Here is a 14,849-nt window from a genome sequence, read left to right on the forward strand (position 1 = left end):
GTTTTCATTGGACAGAAACACTGTAATAATGACGTGGGGGATATTTTCATACATGTCCAAACTCTTTTTGTTAAAATAATGAATTCAAACTTTGCTTTGTTTCCAAGAGATACTTTATTTTCACACTACAGCAGGTTATAAAAGCACCATACAGTATTTCATCATGTTCTCACCTTCGCTTCATAGAAGAATTCACAGTCCATTCACATTGTGTACATTTTTTAAGACCTACCTCTGACAGTTGTTTCATTTTAATTGTGACATATATATCCCCCGAAATGCAGGAATGACTTTGACATTCAGGTGGGAAGTAGATCTGTGCAAAACCTCAGGAGATTGATTTGTTATCCAACACATCTCGGCTCTTTTGTCCCTAAAACCAGTCGACATTAACACGTTGAATCTTCTGTAAAAAGATATCCTGAAACATTATATTATAAAAACTTCTTGCACACGTTTTTTCATTTGTTTTATGTCTTAAAGGTCACCTATTATGCAAAATCCACTTGTTCATGTCTCTTCTACATCAACATGTGTCCCCTCTAGTGAAAAGAGACTCAAAGATTCTCTCTCTTTTTGTCCTGATCCATTTATATAAAAACCTGTCTGAAAATGAGCTGATCAGATTTTGGCCACTTTATGATGTCATCACAATGTTTTGGCTTGTGTAACCATTAGCCAATAACCAACCAAGGTAACCCCCCCCCCCCCCCCCTCTTATCACCTGAATCTCCTCCTAGAGCACCATTGTGTTCTTTTTAACCAAATATCTCTCAGAGGGGCGTGGGGAGGGGCTCCTTATTTTCATCTAAAGTAACAGACAGAGAATCAGCACTTTGGAAACAGGGCTGAAACAGAGGGGATTATGGGATGCTGCAATGATCTGTTTGGTGTTTCAGCCAATCAGAGACATGTTCTGTATATATCTGAGACCTGTGATATATTGATGAAAAACAGTATAATAGGGGACCTTTAAATACATATTATGTTGCATTGTTGGAGGAGCCTTGGACTTCAGATTTTCATTGCCATATCTACACTGTAGCTACTTTATGACAGTTAAAGCTTTTGAATCTTGAAACTCCCCTCAGTGATTACGCTGCACTATTTTTACTGCGTGCATATTCTAGATAAGGACCCTTGATGTGAACATGGCAGCTGTCCGATCCACAGGAAGCTCCCTGAGCGTTGGCCGGCGTGTCGAGGACTCACCGCGTGTTTAGTGGCTTCTACTCCTACATGAACCCATCGACCATCACGTAGGAATAAAAAGCCATAAGACACAACGGCAATGTCACAGGAGGGAGGAAAAACAAGGAAGAAGGAAGGACGGAGGAATCCACATCGGCATAAAAAAGGAGGGGTTGTGCGAGTCGTCGAGGAAGGGAAAAAGGAGAAAGGAAAGGATTTCACACACAACATTTAGAGGTGATGCCGATGCAGTATTTACGAAACCATGCCCTCTGTTTGTCTTCCTCTCTGTTTGATTATGTGCTTCTGAGTGCAGCAGATGAATATGTATTAGTGAATTCCTCTGTGTGCTATATTTGATATGCTCCGAGCAAACTGCTCCGATGAACCCTAGCAAACTCCATCTGCTCCGTTTCCAAATATTATTTTTCAGTCTTACAGGCAGCCGCACATGTTTTAATGCCAGCACGTCTCCCTTCAGACGTTTCTCCAGATAAACATCTTTTCTCCTTTAGAGCTGGACGTGCTTCTAAGTAACTTCAGAGTGTTTTTTCTGCAGCAGAAAGACAGTCGTGCCTCGGTACAGTAAGACACTTACGTACGGATAAATATGTATGACTGCAGCGCGGTAGGTTTCCTGCTTTGTATGCAAATGATCTTATACAAGTTTAATAATGCAACTGTGGTGCACTGAGGGGGGGCTGACACATCGAAAGACCTGCACATCCTCACAAATGAACAGATGTGAGTAGTGGGGTAACATACGTTTAATCGTACTAATTACACTGCAATAATGTAGGATTTCCATTAATAAATGTTGCAGATACTATTTTACAGTGTTGCATACATTCACTGGGTTTTATGGTGCTGTTATTAAGCTACAGATTCGCTAGATTTTAGTGATAAAAGGACACAGATTATGATGGCAAAACGGTGACAGGCACTGCATAAGAGATGGAAAGTAATTTAGTAGATGTATTAATTAAAGTAAGGAACAATCTGCTTCCAATGGACTTCATTTCTTCTTTTTTTGTTTCTTAATTTAAATAAACGTCTGTTATGTAACCCAATATCACCGAAATGAGCAATGGTGGTGTTAAAGACTCTGACCCGCTAATGAAAGTATTCTAATATCCATATATTTGCAGTATTACTAACTATTGTAATGCAAACTAAAAATGTCCTACATTTGCATTGTACAGGGGTAACACAAATTGACCCTGAATTTGATTTAGTCAGAATGATAAAAAAAAATGCAAATTAATACCTCGCGTCTTTTCTAATCTTGCTCAGCATACTTTTGTACTTTTCCTTGAGTAAGATTTTTAATGCATGACATTATATTGCAGTATTTTCCCTTTTACATTTAACCAGGTTCCTGCAGTATAGTATCTGTAGAAGCTTCTCATCCATTACCTTTCATTACATATTAGGATTTATTTTGTATGCAACTACAATTGTATTGCCATGTATTGTACAATATACTTTGAATTTAAAACATATCTCCAAATATAAGATCGATTTGTGTAGAATGCTAAGAGTATATACAGTATTACAAATTGTTTTTACATGTTATTTAATCAAAACCTAATATTTCTATTATAATAACACTTTTAAACAAGCTGGTTACGCTTCTTTAACTTCTGATAGAAGTTTCTTGAATAAAAGGTTTGAATAGTCCACTGCTTATTTCCTTTACATATTACAGGTTTTATTGTTAACTTCTCCAATAAAATGATTATAACTCAAATGTAACATTGTGTTATTTATCTGGTTATCTTTGACTGAGTATAAAGCAGAGGCTTGTCAAAGAGAGAAGATATGGGACTGATTTGAATTTGTTTTATTCGATACTAAAGGAAGTATAATGTTGGTTTATGTAGGTGTGTGTTATTTGCACTTATTTGTGGTTTCCGAAACACTCAAATCCTCATGTCGGTGGTTGTTGGTTCACGTCTCCGCATCGACTCCTGAAGGATCCTGTAAAACACAGAAGAGCAGAGACGTTAGGAGAGTTCGATCTCTAAAAATGCACTCTTCGTGAGTCAATCTTAAAAATGAATGAACCTTTCTGTTGTCTTTGGGTCAAATTTGTCCCGTTTCCAAATGTTTTTGAGGTCGAGATAAAAGCTTATGTTATCAAACTGCAACAAAAACAAGATGCATGCAAAATAATGATCACTACTTTCATTCAATTATATTATCTTTTCATTCAAATGTATAGCAAACCCAGTCTTCATGTGTCAATTTAGTAAATGATTCACATTTTTTTGCCTTTTATAAACTCAAAAATGAGGTTAAGTTTTGTGTAAATACATTTTATTGACCATCAATTCCAGAAAAAAGAGACAAACTTGTGGAATAAAGTCGCGAAAAATGTGGCTAAGAAGGCGCAGCCCCCTCCTTAAGGGAGAAGTTGTCTTTGGGTCAAAGACATTTTTGTTGTTGTTACCAGTTTGTGACCGGGCAACTGTCGGTCAGAGATAGTTATTGTTGTGGGACACCTGGAACACATCCTTCTCGGGGTGTAGATGACCTCGAGCCGTAAGCGACAACAAATGTGATTCAGTGTCCTCAGATGTTTAGTCTATCTATTGAAGAATGTTGATTATTACACTCTGAACTAGTTAAAACCTCGAGCTACAGGAAGGGTCTTCAGAATTGATTGTGGCATCTCAACCGTGTGGTCAGACCGTGGCCCGTGACATGTCTTGTGAATTCTCCGGCCGAAGCTCCAAATAAACCGTCAGTGTTTGCCATCAAAGCTCCAGCTCTCCATCGTGTCTCTCTTTGAGTCCTGCTGACTCCAATTGCTTCAGAAGTTTCCCCCACAGAAACTTGTTTTCCTAAAAAGCTCACAGTGCGATTTTACAGAGCACGACTTCAAACAGCCATTAACCAAAAGGCCAATGATGTCCCTTGTTGAGCAGCGGCTACATCTTGATGACTAGCGCTGTTTACGAGGCTAATGAAAAGTTAATAGCGAGCACATTCCTGCACCTGCTAGCGTCTCCGCTGAGGTGAAAAATGTAGACGGCGGGTGAATTCAGGGTTAAACTGTGATGCATTATGGGTTAAATCCTCCACATACTCAGGAACACATGAAAGTTTTAATTTGTTATGTGAAAGGTTCTGGAAATTGTTTCGGGATAACACTCCACACAATGAGCTGCGACATCTTCATTGAAAAGTGATGGATTGTGCTGCCAGGGAGAAAGGCTGCTTGAGAGACAGATCACTCAAACGGGCGCGCAGTAAAAGCCCAATAATATGATGAATGGTCTATTTACCCAACAGATGAGGAGAGACTTGCATGGAGATTAAACGTGTGGTTTTGGACGTGTCATAGTCACAGAACAGATAGAAACATTTGAATAATATGTCTTTGTTCTCTGTCAGGGAGCAAGTTGGAAATTAATTTAAGTTGCGGGGAGAATTTAGACTGCGAATATGCTCGTTTATCACCTCCGATTGTCTTGCAGCTAGGAACAAAACATGGTTTTATTGATCTTCTTCGAGGAAGCCACAACGGGTCCTGGAAGATCTTAAAAAAGTTGGAAATGTGTGATTAATCCCCTTTACTCTAAACGCATTTCTTTGAGCAAAATTAAAGTTTGAGTCTCATTAATGGAAAAGCCATTATTAGTTACACATTTTTCTCCTTCACTGGAGGCCTCTGTATAATCATGTATCAATAATGGACCATTTAACACTTATAACACAAAGTGTAGCCAAAGTTAAGCCACTAATCACTTAACCAAACAATGTCTCTGAGGATGTTGATATAGTGACCCACTTTCTACACACACCATGTATAATTGATGTGAAATAGATGTAGCCGCCTCAGATCTGATAAGGGCTCTCGGCTCTGATGGATCTCCAGATAGGCTTTTCGGGGGGGGGGGGAACAGATGTAGAATCGTGCATCAGAGAGAGATGGGGTTGCATGTGATCGTTTCCACCCTGCAGCGAACAAAATAGCCCTCATATATCCCTGTAATCTGCATTAGCGCGGAGCAGCAGCCAGGAGACAGCGCAGAGGGGGATGAGTAATGGGCCCACCGCTGATTTGGCAGGCCTTTATTACACCTCCAAACTGAGCCATGCCCAACTGGCGAGAATATGAAATGTGGACGTCAACCCCCCATAACGAAGTATTTATCAGCTTATATTACACCCAAAAACATGCTTTTTACCAAGCTATACAGAACTTTTGTTCTTCATATGGCTAGAGTTCCCATACAGATTCTCTGAGTGTTGCAAATTGTATCTACTTTACTTATTAATTTTGAAAGCTTGTGTATGTTTTATTCTACTTTACACTGTTTTCTACTCACAATAATTCAGAGTGAGGCTTACAGAAACGATTATGGTGAAATTGAACCGCCAAAGGTTAGTTTGATAACAATTGAATACAATGCAGCATTCGGAAAAAAACGAGAAATGTGTGATTTGCCTTAATCCTATGTAAATTCCAATCATGTCATTGTTAGATTCGCAGAACAACGGACGCAGTTTTAAAGATAAATCCGCTATTTAAAGTCTTTTTACTCTACTTTACTTGTTACTAATGTGAAAGCTTGTGTATGTTTTTTGCTACTTTACGCTGTTTATACTCGAGATAAATCAGAGGGAGATATCATACTTTTTACCCTCAAACAACATCTACTTTCACTATCAATTGTTCTGTCATTTAATACGTCATTATTCACTGTTTTCCTAGAGCAACACAACGTTAAAGGACTTCTCAACAGCTTTCTCAAACTGTTTTCGGTGGACAACACGGTAAGGGTTTCGTCAGGTTTAGGCACAAAAACTACTACATCGTTTTTCGTGTTAATTGTAGGTACTTTGTTAGGGATATTGGAGCTTTCTTGTCATTGTAACAATAATAAAAATGTTAAATAAGGTAGGGGAATGGGATCTTGGGTTCAAAGTCATGCTAAAAAAAGACAAGTGTTGGCTGCTATGACTGCTTTATAATAACTACGGATGCTTAACTCTCCTGTTGTCTTCGGGTCAAATTATTATTATTTATTACATGTCACTTGATAGACGCTTTTATCCAAAGCGACTTACATACTCAATGTTAAGGAATAATTCTTCTAGATATCTAACTTTTTACTCTGACATGTGTTATCTCCTTTAAGGAAAGGCCTTAGTGCCATATGTGTTGTTGTCACCAGTGTGTGACCGGTCAACTTGTCTGGCACGAAGGGTAATTGTTGTGGGAACACTGAGGCACTTCTTTATCGGTGTTTGTGGACTCTAGGATGTGAAATCCTTGAGGCCATGAGCGTCGGACGCAGGTGATTCAGTGTTTAGTCTACTCCTTCAGAGATGTGGATTTCTCTCTGTGAACCAGTTAAAAGGTCTAGCATAGAGAGAGGTTCTTCAGAATTGACGTGGCAACTCTACCGTGTGGTCAGAACCTCTGACTCTTTGATTTGTGATGTGAATCCTCCGGCCGAATACTCTGAATAAACCCATCAGTGTTTGACATCAAAGCTCCAACTCTCACCGTGTCTCCTTCCTGAGTCGGTGACTCCATGCATTGCTACACAGAAGTTTCCTCCACACTCAATACTGTGGACAATCCCCACAGGAGCAATTTGGGGTGAAGTGTCTCAGGGACACAACGACATGCTGACTGCAGTGGGGTTTGAACCTGTGCTCCCTGATCCCAACACCAAGGCTCTATCCACTGCGCCACATGCCTCCTGACCGATTTACTACTTTCATCAATCATAACTTTTTTTGTTTTACATTCGATTGCATTAAGGCTTTATGATATCCTTCACAGACATTTGAACATATCAAATGGCTGATCACCACTTTCATTGAATTTTGGATGATTTAGTCAAATTTGGTGTTCCATCCGGATCAGATAAAACACACACACACACACACACACACACACACACACACACACACACACACACACACACACACACACACACACACACACACACACACAGAACAATTTGACACATGTCCCGCTCGTATGTGCCCATCCCCCCACATGGATCACACCTGGCACACGCAATACATGTTCAGTGTCTATTCTTTGTATATTAACTGCAGTTGTTGATGTATACCAGTAGTCTGATACAATATGTACAGTTTGAAAGGGTGTTAAATGAAATTTGGTGATGATTCATGGTTTTTGTGTTAATGTAATAGCAGTTAAAACAGGACCGGTCAAATTTGACCGCGAACACCAAAGTAAGGGGGGGAAACAAAGTCAATAGGAGGGTTACAGGCTTTGTCACTTTTTGGGGGGACTTACAGAAACGATTATGTTGAAATTGAACCGCCAAAGGTTAGGTTGATAACAACTTACAATGCACCATTTGGCAACCCTACAAGAAACTCCTGTGTAAACCCAATCATGTCATTGTTAGATTTGCAGAACAATGGACGTAGTTTTAAAGTTAAATCCCACTGTGATTTCAACCAGGCGATAGGCGTTCGTGTCCCGCGTGAAACCAAAAGTTGAGTTATTTACATGTTACATTTGCTTCCTAATAAAGCAGCTAATATACATGATTGTAATACAGATCAGTCACAGAGGAACAGTTTTGCTGTAGAACAAGTCTTTTCTCTACCTCCTCCTGTCTGGCACATGATGCTCTGTTTCTATTCCTGCCTAGTTCTCTGTAGGTTGTGGGAAGAGTAATGGCCTAACGTTGCTTTGGCATCTTCTGTCTGTGTAACAACCCAATATAAAAAACAAAGCCACGGGCAACTTCCTGCCTGGCGAGCGTCCGAACACCCGGAGAAAGAAATCCCATCCAAGATAAAGTGCACTACACTCCAGACCCAGAGGCGTAAAGCAATTCGTTAAACAACTCCATAACTTCTCCCTCCCACTTCTAAGACAGTCTTTAACAAAAGAGAACGAAGCAGTGAAGCTGAACTGGATATTTCTTTAATTATGTGAGTAAATTATGCACAACAACAAGATCTAGCCGCACCCCAAATCTTTTTATCTGATCTCAAACACGGCTAAATCCTAAGAAGTGGAGATATAAAATGCATAAACACAGCATTAAACTCATGTAATGGCTTGTAACAGGATATGCTTACTTGCTATCTGAAATTAAAGTGTAGATATTACATCCCTTGAGGCCAATCAAGTAGTAATGTGTGTATTCTGCTGGGACATTAATGTACTCCTACTAACCGTGTGTTTGTGTGTTAAAGTAGTTTAATTTCCCCTCATAATTCATGGTTTCCCGCATTAATAGATTGATTCTGTAGCGCTCGTGTCTTTATTTACAATTAAAATATCTCATAAACAAACCCCGCAGCTGAGGATCTTCACTGCTAATGTTGTTATTTAGGCTCCACTTTGAATAGAAACGAGATTACCAGGAGGAGAGATAAATACAGCGCGCTGCAAAGTAACAAATGCTGCAAAAACTTTTACTTCCTCATCAGATATACAACAGGCTCACTTAATCAACACTGGAGCCTGAAAGCATCGCCATATGGTGGCATTACATTTACATCATGGAGTGAAGTGCCACACATCAGTCTTTACAGGATATGTATGTACGCAGGCTTTTCATTATCTGAGCCACAGATAAGTGAAGTTGAAATGTGGAAAAGCTGAGAATAATACACATTATAAGTCCAAACAATTACAGCAAGAGTTTGGCTTCAGATAATACGCCCATGGGGATAAGTACACTGAAAAAACTGACTTATAGAGAGGTCAGATCTATAATGGTTCAGTTTATAGAAGGAGTTTGGAGTGGATTAAGTAATCCATTCATTATTTGATGCAACACAAGCAATGGAGAAAGAAAACCTTAAAAGATTGTTTCTTACAATAGCTCAAGATCAGGATTCTTAGTGTAGAAATGTGTAAAAATTCAAGAGGAATTGATCAAAATGGGTGGTTATTTGAGCAAAAACTAAGTGTTCAAATCTCATCAAACAAACTAACGGCCCGTCCACACGGCGGCGTGCGTTGAAGCTTCTACGCTGCTTTCCATTCACTTTGAATGGGTTGACGTCACGCTTTGCCGAACTGCATTGTGGTTCCGTCGCGTCGCTTTGCCTCCGTTGCTCGCTTCAAAAGTTGAGAAAAGTTCAACTTTGCTTCAACGTGCTTGTGTGTCCGGGGCGGGAGATTCATGTGATTGGTTGTTGGTCGAGCTTCAGACATGCCCGCCGGCAAGCTTCAACGCACGCTGCCGTGTGGACGCTGCGTAAGTGATCAACGACAGTATTGGAAATTAACTCAACATGCAGATTGGTCATTTTTAGGGTCTAAGTGATCTCTCTTGCACACGCACAGAAATGTGAGTAAAGTATGAGAAAGACGTACAAATATTGAGTTTTTGGAGCTCTTCTAACATCAGGGTCACAAGTGTGAGGAAGAGTCTGATCGCACTGAATGTCAAACACTAAAAAAACTAAAACGTTGACTTTAATTCAATGTATTATGTCAACAGATTTCACATGACTGTATTAGGTTAGTAGAAAGCAATACTATTAAGTTGAACCTATTATTTCAACGTAATATTATTGCTTTCAACTAACCTAATACAGTTGTGTTAAATCAGTAGATACATTTAATTAAAGTCAACGTTTCAGGTTTTTCAGTAAAATTCCTCCTAAAACAGAGAATTCTCTCGTTTTTCAAGATAAGGTCAGATAGGAAATGTTTCACCCAGAAGGAAATGGTTGTGCCAGAGTTACAAAGATACAATAAACACAGCAGCATAATAATAAAAGTAACACTTATTAATAATAAAACTGTACACTAACAGTGCAGTAAAGAACACATAACTACAAGAAACATAGACGGACAAATAATGAATGTTAAAAACGGTACAGTACAGTGACGAGCGGTATTGAATAGTGCAAAGAAAACGCAGTGGCAGATACGTAATTTGCAAGTTAATATCTTACCTGTTATAAGAGGAAAGTAGGTGTGTTTGTAATGAAGATAATGCTATTTATATTGCACATAGTGGTGATGTGGAAGTTCTCAGTTTTACTTACTGAAATGTCCTTTTAGCTTCAAATATACATCATATACCAACTTAGGTGTCTGGTGTCATTAAAGGACATCAGGATGTCCATTATTATAAGTGTGTGTGTGAATGCCTCCCCAGTATAACCTTTACTCCTCCACTGATGGTCTTTCTAACTTTCTGCAGCTGCTGTGGTTTTTCTCACTGCAGGGTATTAAAAAATGGCTTCATGATGAATGCTTGTGGAAGCGTTTTGTAAAGCGAGTAGAATATTAACTCCAGGTCCGAGTGCACTGCTGCTGTGTGCACCGTTTTTTTTTGCTTTTCCACTAGGGGTAGTTCCGGCTCAGGGCTACTTTTTCACCTTTTTTCTGGCCCTCCAAAATCGAGGTTCTTACCGGGCCAACAACCGGGCTGAATATGCTAAACTAGTGACGTGAGTGGCTACAACTACAACACAATGAACATATTTTACCGTGATTTAATTGTAATACACGTTTCAAAATGATGCCGAAGTAACAACATACTGATACCGGTTAGTAAAAACCATGAATGAATGCTTTGACAAGTCTGCAAACAGACGGCAGGCGAAACACCTTTTAAAATGCGTGTTTTCTTAATGGAGATCGGCTAAGCTAACGTTGTATATGCTCCGACCGTCCACACTCACAACAACGGCCTACAGACATAAATAAAGCAGCGACTGTATTCACCATGACACAGACAGTCTGTGGTTTGTACTTGTTTAACTTTTGTCTAGTTTCTGAACATATATGAGGAGCTGTGAGCTCTTGAGTGCTAACAGCTGACGGCTGATGTTGGTTTTGTGTTTCGCATCGAAGATGACGGCACGGCTCCGCCTACACTGCGTTACTATAGTTACAACACAGTCTCACAGCATTTCGTGTTATAGTCACGAAATTAATCTATTGATTCGTGTTCACCAACACGATTTCGCCCTTTTTTTTCGTGTCACACAGAACGATTTTAAAAGCAATGTAAATAATAACAAATTAGAAGGAAAAAGACATTTAAAAAAATACAGATTTCAGTATTCTGACACAGAACGATTTTAGAAGCAATGTATTTATATTGGTAGTATGTTTCGTGCCTGCACCAAATAATAACAAATTAGAAGGAAAAAAAGATGACATAAAATACAGATTTCAGTATTCTGAGGCTCTGAGCCATTTCTTTTCCTCACTGACGGCAAAAAAACTCAGACATTATACAATTTAAAATAAAAGGGAAAGGGTTAGGCTTAGGGTAAGATATTGAGTAAGAACATGTTTTTATGAACCACACAGCTTCTGGTCTTCCAAGACCCGACCGGACAAAAAGACGTGTTGCAGGCACGAAACATACTACCAATAGAAATATATTGCATTTAAAATCGTTCTGTGTGACACGTAAAAAAGGTGAAAATCGTGTTGGTGAACACGAATCAATAGATTAAATTAATTTCATGACTACAACACGAAATGCCGTGAGACTGGGTTGATAGTTACTACCCCAGCTACTAAACTGTAATGGAAACGCAGCATAAAGTGAGCCTGGCCTATAAGTACCATACCGTACTAAGCCGTGCGAGGCCCTGCAGTGGAAATGCGCCATGAGTCTATTGTAAAGTTGCATTTCACTCAATATAAAGTATCATTGAGCTCATGTTCAGCAGGATAAATGCTCACTTTCTTTCTGCCAGTGTGCGTTGTTCTCTGTAAAGAAAGGGTGTTTATGTAGGGCAGACAAATGAGGAAATTATTAACGGTCAGACGCATCGCTCTTATCTCCTCCCCCCCGCTTTCATTCCTCACTTTCAAGCTCTTTCTCTCTCCCGTCGACTCCAAAGTGCGAACATTTTCCCGAAAGGCAATAAAACGCTCATCAGCCCAGGCCCTGAAATTATTTTTTAATATGACGACATTTTAATGAGGACTGAAGGAGACGGCTGGTTTGTCTGATGGCAGCGTCTCCTTATCAATGAGTGGCAGGGAGGAACTAATGGCACTTAAACAGACAGGCAGCCATAGTCTTTCTCTCTCTCACACACACACACACACACACACACACACACACACACACACACACACACACACACACACACACACACACACACACACACACACACACACACACACACACAAAAACACACGCACACAAGTGTTAGCTATCAATGCTACTTAGGAAACACCACATGTACAATTTAGACTCTTTTCTGTCCATGAGTGTTTACTGTTTGTGCTTTGTCATTAATTGGAATTTATTGAAGGTCAAAAGGTTGTTTTCTTGGATTTAAGAGGCTATGATGGGATTACAGAAAGAGCTAAAAAGGATTCTGTGTTTGTACATTATGAGAACGCTACTTATCAAACTCAAAAGAAACCTTCATTGATATTTAGGTTTTTATGGTCATGGAAATTAAACGCCCTCTGTTAGGATGACCCAAGTCTCAAAACTGCTGAAATATGATGTCAATTAATGGCATAAAGCCTGAAAGATGCATATATTGCTTCTAAGATGTGCTAAATGAGTGTCTGAATGTGACTTTCACTTGAAGCCTTGAACCTAATGAGTTGTCAAGCAAGTAAAGGCTCTCTGCAAGTGTAGTAAACTTATGGTAAGCATGTTATGTTAAGCAGCAAATTAACGTCACTCACTCAGATGGTTTGCTCATTACATGCTGTTAAAAATCAAGTAAAGTGCTTACAACCGATATCACACACGGCGATGATTTTTTTTTTTTTTAATGGTGGTCAGACTTGGCTGACTTTGCATCCCAAGGTCTGGACGGAGCGTTTGTGGAGGAGAAGAGGTGGGAAGTAGTGGAGTACAAATACTTTGTTACTGTACTCAAGTACATTTTTCTGGTATCAGTACTTTACTCCACGACTTATTTTTCTGACGACTTTTTACTTTTAATTCTTACATTTTGAACACAAATACCTGTACTTTCTACTTCTTACATTTTGAACACAAATACCTGTACTTTCTACTTCTTACATGTTGAACACAAATACCTGTACTTTCTACTTCTTACATGTTGAACACAAATACCTGTACTTTCTACTTCTTACATGTTGAACACAAATACCTGTACTTTCTACTTCTTACATGTTGAACACAAATACCTGTACTTTCTACTTCTTACATTTTGAACACAAATACCTGTACTTTATACTTCTTACATGTTGAACACAAATACCTGTACTTTCTACTTCTTACATTTTGAACACAAATACCTGTACTTTCTACTTCTTACATGTTGAACACAAACACCTGTACTTTCTACTTCTTACATGTTGAACACAAATACCTGAACTTTCTACTTCTTACATTTTGAACACAAATACCTGTACTTTCTACTTCTTACATTTTGAACACAAATACCTTTACTTTCTACTTCTTACATTTTCAACACAAATACCTGTACTTTCTACTTCTTACATTTTGAACACAAATACCTGTACTTTATACTTCTTACATGTTGAACACAAATACCTGTACTTTCTACTTCTTACATTTTGAACACAAATACCTGTACTTTCTACTTCTTACATGTTGAACACAAACACCTGTACTTTCTACTTCTTACATGTTGAACACAAATACCTGAACTTTCTACTTCTTACATTTTGAACACAAATACCTGTACTTTCTACTTCTTACATGTTGAACCCAAATACCTGTACTTTCTACTTCTCACATTTCCCAAACAGGCTGGTTCCTTTAGTTTGAATGTGTGTTTGGTGGCGTGATCATTATTATTTAGAGTCATTGCGTGCCTATTGATTTGAACACGATCCGTGTATCCATCATTTCCTGGTCTTCTCTAAAGAAGAGGGACCAATGAAAACGTTGTCATGTTGCCGTTGTTCAGCATGGAAACATTCATTAGCTAACAATGACATTATTGTTCTATTCATATAAAGGGAGGTCAGGTACTCTTTAAAACAGCTGCTAGTTATGGGTACTTTTTACTGAAGTACATTTCAAAGCCCTCTTTACTTTTACTTGAGTAAAGAAGTTTAGTCAGTACTTCTACTTAGAGTATTTTTAAACACGAGTATCTGTACTTCTACTTGAGTTTAGGACCACCAGACGTTAAATTGAACCACTTGTGTGTGTGTCCTTCCTCGTTTTTTCCACACAAGGTCGTCTCACGCTGGCTACGCCTCCACGATTAGCATTCAGTCTGTCTGCTCTGCTAATGAGACGCCAGTCAGCGAGGGCAGAAAAAAGAGAAACCTCCCGGGGTGTTTATGCTCCGACTCACGGGGGGTAAAGGAGAATATAGTGAAGTAGACACAGGAAACTCATTTTACTTACACACACTAGTATCAGGTCTAAAACCACCGGACTCAGAGATAGTTTCATCCTACTAAGACTGTTAAACAACTGAACTTTTTAAAGAACATCCATTAACATTCATCTGTTTGTATTTTGCAAATTATTTATCTTATATATCATTCCATTTACTTGTATATAAACTCTTCTCGCACTATTTCTATTATATTTGCATTTACTTGCACATCTCAAAACATTCTCTTGCACTATTTTATCTGTTTTATGTCCTATATTCATGTTGCACTGTTGGAGGAGCTTGTGACTTAAGTTTTGCATTGACATATCTACACAATGTGCAAATGACAAAGCCTTGAATCTCGAATC

At 38.9% G+C, this 14,849-nt stretch overlaps 1 long non-coding RNA gene across 1 annotated transcript in view; it reads right to left on the reverse strand.

Annotated features, from left to right (window-relative positions):
• Nucleotides 1–2,945: 2,945 nt before the first annotated feature.
• LOC117483305 overlaps nucleotides 2,946–14,849 on the reverse strand; it is a 66,047-nt gene continuing 54,143 nt past the window's right edge. Inside the window, exon 3 of the long non-coding RNA XR_004555972.1 lies at nucleotides 2,946–3,171. This is a non-coding gene — a long non-coding RNA (uncharacterized LOC117483305). The remainder of the gene's footprint in view (nucleotides 3,172–14,849) is intronic.

Source organism: Trematomus bernacchii, unplaced genomic scaffold (genome assembly GCF_902827165.1).
Source record: "Trematomus bernacchii unplaced genomic scaffold, fTreBer1.1, whole genome shotgun sequence".
In the NCBI taxonomy this organism is placed as follows: domain Eukaryota; kingdom Metazoa; phylum Chordata; class Actinopteri; order Perciformes; family Nototheniidae; genus Trematomus; species Trematomus bernacchii.